Genomic DNA, 8,117 nt, shown 5'->3' with positions numbered 1-8,117 from the left:
TCTGTGGGTCTCTGTCTCTATGGGTCTCGATGTATCTCTGTGGGTCTCTGAGTCTCTGTGGGTCTCTATGGACTCTATGGGTCTCTTTTGGTCTCTATGGGTCTCTATGGATCTCTGTGGGTGTCTGTGACTCTCTGTGGTTCTATATGAGTCTCTATGGATGGACTCTATGGGTCTCTTTTGGTCTCTATGGGTCTCTGTGGATCTCTGTGGGTCTCTGTGGATCTCTATGAGTATGGGTCTCTGTGGGTCTTTATGTGTCTCTATGAGTGTTGGTCTCTGTGGGTCTTTATGGGTCTCTATGAGTGTGGGTCTCTGTGGGTCTTTATGGGTCTCTGTGGGTCTCTATGGATTTATATGGGTCTCTGTGGGTCTTTATGGGTCTCTATGAGTGTTGGTCTCTGTGGGTCTTTATGGGTCTCTGTGGGTCTCTATGGATTTATATGGGTCTCTGTGGGTCTTTATGGGTCTCTATGAGTGTTGGTCTCTGTGGGTCTTTATGGGTCTCTGTGTCTCTATGGATCTATATGGGTCTCTGGATCTCTATGGGTCTCTGTGGGTCTTTATGGGTCTCTATGAGTGTGGGTCTCTGTGGGTCTTTATGAGTCTCTGTGGCTCTCTGTGGGTCTATATGGGTCTCTATGGATCTCTGTGGGTGTCTATGAGTCTGGGTCGGTGGGTTGGTGCTTCTCTTTGGGTCTCGATGCGTCTCTATGAGTCTGTCTGGCTGCTGCTGCTGCTGTTTCATCTTCATCATCTTCGTCACGAGCCAGTCAGCTGTGCGGATGCGCATTCTGCGTCGCGTGCAGGCACGGGAAAGAGAAACCGGTACCTCCACCCCACAGATTTGACCGCAGAGTTCCAACCGGGACCACTTTTGTGTGTGTGTGAGTGTCTGTGTACGTTTTAATGTGTGTGTGAGTGTGTGTGTGTATGTGAGTGTGTCTGTGTGTGTTAATGTGTGTGTGTGAGTGTGTCTGTGTGTGTTAATGTGTGTGTGAGTGTGTGGGCGTGTGTGTGAGTGTGTGTGTGAGTGTCTGTGTGAGTGTCTGTGTGTGAGAGTGTCTGTGTGCGAGTGAGTGTGGGAGTGTGTGTGAGTGTCTGTGTGTGAGTGTGTGTCTGTGTGTGAGTGTCAGTGTGTCTGTGTGTGTCTGTGTGTGTCTGGGTGTGTGTGTGAGTTAATGTGTCTGTTAATGTGTGTGTGTGAGTGTCTGTGTGTGAGAGTGTCTGTGTGTGTGTGGGAGTGTGTGTGAGTGTCTGTGTGTGAGTGTGTGTCTGTGTGTGAGTGTCAGTGTGTCTGTGTGTGTCTGGGTGTGTGTGTGAGTTAATGTGTCTGTTAATGTGTGTGTGTGAGTGTCTGTGTGTGAGAGTGTCTGTGTGTGTGTGGGAGTGTGTGTGAGTGTCTGTGTGTGAGTGTGTGTCTGTGTGTGAGTGTCAGTGTGTCTGTGTGTGTCTGGGTGTGTGTGTGAGTTAATGTGTCTGTTAATGTGTGTGTGTGAGTGTCTGTGTGTGAGTGTCTGTGTGTGAGTGTGGGAGTGTCTGTGTGTGAGTGTGTGAGTGTCTGTGTGAGTGTCAGTGTGTCTGTGTGTCTGTGTGTGAGTGTCTGTGTGTGAGTGTATGAGTGTCTGTTTGTGAGTCATGTAGCCCGCATGCCCAGCCACCGCATGCCTAAACAGGATCGAGGGGGCTAAACGGGCGCGGCACGGGCTAGAGAGGAGATGGAGTGATGTGGTACAGGAGGATGTGGAGCTGAGTGGACTTGCCGATGACTGGTACCAGCGGTGTCAAGATCGGCCTCAGTGGAGGAGGCTCGTGAAGGACGCTACTGGGCAGTTGGAGGCAGTCGCCCTCCAACAACAACGGAGGGCGGAGGAGCAACGCTCACAACAACGAGCGGAGCGCCGGGTGGCTAAAGCACAGCAAGTTGGCACAGTGGGGGGCACAGGTGGTGCATCAGCCAGTCATCTCGGTCATCTCGGTCAGTCGACCCGTGGCACCTGCTGGGTCTGCCCCGTGACCTCCTGCCAGCGGGCGTTGGACACTTCACGTGGTAGCCTCAGGGTGCACATGGCCTGGCACAAGCGTCGTGGTGACGTCACCGCCACTTAGTGGCGAATGGCGGTTGTTGTTGTTGTTGAGTGTCTATGTGTGTGCGTTGGTGAGCGGCAGTGTAGCGGCTAGCGCTACGCTGCGCTATAAACCCAGCGAACCGAGTTCGATTATCTGAACCGGTCCTGGGCCTCCCCTAGGTCGACTCAGCCTCAAATGAGTACCTGGTGTAGGGGTGTAGCGTAGTGAACATCGCACTGGGGGAGAGACAAAGGCGGCCGGGCGTGGTGCTGGCCACCCACCCCCCTCGTGAGCGGATTGTCAGGGATTCTAACGGACGGATTGTCAGGGATTCTAATGAACGGATTGTCGGGGATTCTAATGAGCGGATTGTCGGGGATTCTAATGAACGGATTGTCGGGGATTCTAATGAACGGATTGTCGGGGATTCTAATGAGCGGATTGTCGGGGATTCTAATGAACGGATTGTCGGGGATTCTAATGAACGGATTGTCGGGGATTCTAATGGACGGATTGTCGGGGATTCTAATGGACAGATTGTCGGCGATTCTAATGAGAGGATTGTCGGGGATTCTAATGGACGGATTGTCGGGGATTCTAATGGACGGATTGTCGGGGATTCTAATGGACAGATTGTCGGGGATTCTAATGAGAGGATTGTCGGGGATTCTAATGGACGGATTGTCAGGGATTCTAATGGACGGATTATCGGGGATTCTAATGGACGGATTGTCAGGGATTCTAATGGACGGATTGTCGGGGATTCTAATGGACGGATTGTCGGGGATTCTAATGAGCGGATTGTCGGGGATTCTAATGGACGGAATGTCGGGGATTCTAATGGACGGATTGTCAGGGATTCTAATGGACGGATTGTCGGGGATTCTAATGGACGGATTGTCGGGGATTCTAATGAGCGGATTGTCGGGGATTCTAATGGACGGAATGTCGGGGATTCTAATGGACGGATTGTCAGGGATTCTAATGGACGGATTGTTGGGGATTCTAATGGACAGATTGTCGGGGATTCTAATGAGAGGATTGTCGGGGATTCTAATGGACGGATTGTCGGGGATTCTAATGGACGGATTGTCGGGGATTCTAATGGACAGATTGTCGGGGATTCTAATGAGAGGATTGTCGGGGATTCTAATGGACGGATTGTCAGGGATTCTAATGGACGGATTATCGGGGATTTTAATGGACGGATTGTCAGGGATTCTAATGGACGGATTGTCGGGGATTCTAATGGACGGATTGTCGGGGATTCTAATGAGCGGATTGTCGGGGATTCTAATGAACGGATTGTCTGGGATTCTAATGGACGGATTGTCAGGGATTCTAATGGACGGATTGTCGGGGATTCTAATGGACAGATTGTTGGGGATTCTAATGAGCGGATTGTCGGGGATTTTAATGGACGGATTGTCGGGGATTCTAATGGACGGATTGTCAGGGATTCTAATGAACGGATTTTCGGGGATTCTAATGGACGGATTGTCTGGGATTCTAATGGACGGATTGTCGGGGATTCTAATGAGCGGATTGTCGGGGATTCTAATGGACAGATTGTCGGGGATTCTAATGAGCGGATTGTCGGGGATTCTAATGAGCGGATTGTCGGGGATTCTAATGGACGGATTGTCGGGGATTCTAATGAGCGGATTGTCGGGGATTCTAATGGACGGATTGTCGGGGATTCTAATGGACGGATTGTCGGGGATTCTAATGAGCGGATTGTCTGGGATTCTAATGAGCGGATTGTCGGGGATTCTAATGGACGGATTGTCGGGGATTCTAATGAGCGGATTGTCGGGGATTCTAATGGACGGATTGTCTGGGATTCTAATGGACGGATTGTCGGGGATTCTAATGAGCGGATTGTCGGGGATTCTAATGGACGGATTGTCGGGGATTCTAATGGACGGATTGTCAGGGATTCTAATGGACGGATTGTCAGGGATTCTAATGAGCGGATTGTCGGGGATTCTAATGGACGAATTGTCGGGGATTCTAATGGACGGATTGTCAGGGATTCTAATGGACGGATTGTCGGGGATTCTAATGGACGGATTGTCAGGGATTCTAATGGACGGATTGTCGGGGATTCTAATGGACGGATTGTCAGGGATTCTAATGAGCGGATTGTCGGGGATTCTAATGGACGGATTGTCGGGGATTCTAATGAGCGGATTGTCGGGGATTCTAATGGACGGATTGTCGGGGATTCTAATGGACGGATTGTCGGGGATTCTAATGGACGGATTGTCGGGGATTCTAATGAGTGGATTGTCGGGGATTCTAATGAGCGGTTTGTCAGGGATTCTAATGAGCGGATTGTCAGGGATTCTAATGGACGGATTGTCGGGGATTCTAATGGACGGATTGTCGGGGATTCTAATGAGCGGATTGTCGGGGATTCTAATGGACGGATTGTCGGGGATTCTAATGGACGGATTGTCGGGGATTCTAATGAGCGGATTGTCGGGGATTCTAATGGACGGATTGTCGGTGATTCTAATGGACGGATTGTCGGGGATTCTAATGGACGGATTGTCGGGGATTCTAATGGACGGATTGTCGGGGATTCTAATGAGTGGATTGTCGGGGATTCTAATGGACGGATTGTCGGGGATTCTAATGAGCGGATTGTCAGGGATTCTAATGGACGGATTGTCGGGGATTCTAATGGACGGATTGTCGGGGATTCTAATGGGCGGATTGTCGGGGATTCTAATGGACGGATTGTCGGGGATTCTAATGAGCGGATTGTCGGGGATTCTAATGGACGGATTGTCGGGGATTCTAATGGGCGGATTGTCGGGGATTCTAATGAGTGGATTGTCGGGGATTCTAATGGACGGATTGTCGGGGATTCTAATGAGTGGATTGTCGGGGATTCTAATGGATGGATTGTCAGGGATTCTAGTGGATGGATTGTCGGGGATTCTAGTGGATGGATTGTCGGGGATTCTAATGGACGGATTGTCGGGGATTCTAATGAGCGGATTGTCGGGGATTCTAATGGACGGATTGTCGGGGATTCTAATGAGCGGATTGTCGGGGATTCTAATGAGCGGATTGTCGGGGATTCTAGTGGATGGATTGTCGGGGATTCTAATGAGCGGATTGTAGGGGATTCTAATGGACGGATTGTCGGGGATTCTAATGAGTGGATTGTCGGGGATTCTAATGGATGGATTGTCAGGGATTCTAGTGGATGGATTGTCGGGGATTCTAGTGGATGGATTGTCGGGGATTCTAATGGACGATTTGTCAGGGATTCAAATGGACGGATTGTCGGGGATTCTAATGAGCGGATTGTCGGGGATTCTAATGAGCGGATTGTCGGGGATTCTAATGGACGGATTGTCGGGGATTCTAGTGGATGGATTGTCGGGGATTCTAATGGACGGATTGTCAGGGATTCTAATGGACGGATTGTCGGGGATTCTAATGGACGGATTGTCGGGGATTCTAATGGACGGATTGTCGGGGATTCTAGTGGATGGATTGTCGGGGATTCTAATGGAGGGTTTGTCGGGGATTCTAGTGGATGGATTGTCGGGGATTCTAATGGACGGATTGTCGGGGATTCTAGTGGATGGATTGTCGGGGATTCTAATGGACGGATTGTCGGGGATTCTAATGAGCGGATTGTCAGGGATTCTAATGGACGGATTGTCAGGGATTCTAATGGACGGATTGTCGGGTATTCTAATGAGTGGATTGTCAGGGATTCTAATGGACGGATTGTCAGGGATTCTAATGGACGGATTGTCAGGGATTCTAATGAGCGGATTGTCGGGGATTCTAATGGACGGATTGTCGGGGATTCTAATGAGCGGATTGTCGGGGATTCTAATGGACGGATTGTCGGGGATTCTAGTGGATGGATTGTCGGGGATTCTAATGGAGGGTTTGTCTGGGATTCTAGTGGATGGATTGTCGGGGATTCTAATGAGTGGATTGTCGGGGATTCTAATGGACGGATTGTCGGGGATTCTAATGAGTGGATTGTCGGGGATTCTAATGGACGGATTGTCGGGGATTCTAATGGACGGATTGTCGGGGATTCTAGTGGATGGATTGTCGGGGATTCTAATGGACGGATTGTCGGGGATTCTAATGAGCGGATTGTCAGGGATTCTAATGGACGGATTGTCAGGGATTCTAATGGACGGATTGTCAGGGATTCTAATGAGCGGATTGTCAGGGATTCTAATGGACGGATTGTCAGGGATTCTAATGGACGGATTATCAGGGATTCTAATGAGCGGATTGTCGGGGATTCTAATGGACGGATTGTCGGGGATTCTAATGAGCGAATTGTCGGGGATTCTAATGGACGGATTGTCGGGGATTCTAGTGGATGGATTGTCGGGGATTCTAATGGAGGGTTTGTCGGGGATTCTAGTGGATGGATTGTCGGGGATTCTAATGAGTGGATTGTCGGGGATTCTAATGGACGGATTGTCGGGGATTCTAATGAGTGGATTGTCGGGGATTCTAATGGACGGATTGTCGGGGATTCTGATGAGCGGATTGTCGGGGATTCTAATGGACGGATTGTCGGGGATTCTAGTGGATGGATTGTCGGGGATTCTAATGGAGGGTTTGTCGGGGATTCTAGTGGATGGATTGTCGGGGATTCTAATGGACGGATTGTCGGGGATTCTAGTGGATGGATTGTCAGGGATTCTAATGGACGGATTGTCGGGGATTCTAATGAGCGGATTGTCGGGGATTCTAATGGACGGATTGTCGGGGATTCTAATGGACGGATTGTCGGGGATTTTAATGGACGGATTGTCGGGGATTCTAATGAGCGGATTGTCGGGGATTCTAATGGACGGATTGTCAGGGATTCTAATGGACGGATTGTCGGGGATTCTAATGGACGGATTGTCGGGGATTTTAATGGACGGATTGTCGGGGATTCTAATGAGTGGATTGTCAGGGATTCTAATGAGCGGATTGTCGGGGATTCTAGTGAGCGGATTGTCGGGGATTCTAATGAGCGGATTGTCGGGGATTTTAATGAACGGATTGTCGGGGATTCTAATGAGCGGATTGTCGGGGATTCTAATGGACAGATTGTTGGGGATTCTAATGAGCGGATTGTCGGGGATTCTAATGGACGGATTGTCGGGGATTCTAATGGACAGATTGTTGGGGATTCTAATGAGCGGATTGTCGGGGATTCTAGTGAGCGGATTGTCGGGGATTCTAGTGAGCGGATTGTCGGGGATTTTAATGGACGGATTGTCGGGGATTCTAATGAGCAGATTGTCGGGGATTCTAATGGACAGATTGTTGGGGATTCTAATGAGCGGATTGTCGGGGATTCTAATGGCCGGATTGTCGGGGATTCTAATGAGTGAATTGTCAGGGATTCTAATGGACGGATTGTCGGGGATTCTAATGGGCGGATTGTCGGGGATTCTAATGGACGGATTGTCGGGGATTCTAATGAGTGGATTGTCGGGGATTCTAATGAGCGGATTGTCGGGGATTCTAATGGACGGATTGTCGGGGATTCTAATGGGCGGATTGTCGGGGATTCTAATGAGCGGATTGTCGGGGATTCTTATGGACGGATTGTCGGGGATTCTAATGAGCGGATTGTTGGGGATTCTAATGGACGGATTGTCGGGGATTCTAGTGGATGGATTGTCGGGGATTCTAGTGGAGGGTTTGTCGGGGATTCTAATGGAGGGTTTGTCGGGGATTCTAATGGACAGATTGTCGGGGATTCTAATGAGCGGATTGTCGGGGATTCTAATGGACGGATTGTCGGGGATTCTAATGAGCGGATTGTCGGGGATTTTAATGGACGGATTGTCGGGGATTCTAATGGACGGATTGTCGGGGATTTTAATGGATGGATTGGCGGGGATTCTAATGGACGGATTGTCAGGGATTCTAATGGACGGATTGTCGGGAATTCTAATGGACGGATTGTCGGGGATTCTAATGAGCGGATTGTCGGGGATTTTAATGAGCGGATTGTCGGGGATTTTAATGGACGGATTGTCGGGGATTCT

Source organism: Lampetra fluviatilis, unplaced genomic scaffold (assembly GCF_964198595.1).
Source record: "Lampetra fluviatilis unplaced genomic scaffold, kcLamFluv1.1 SCAFFOLD_601, whole genome shotgun sequence".
In the NCBI taxonomy this organism is placed as follows: Eukaryota; Metazoa; Chordata; class Hyperoartia; order Petromyzontiformes; family Petromyzontidae; genus Lampetra; species Lampetra fluviatilis.
This window is presented reverse-complemented; position numbering follows the sequence as displayed.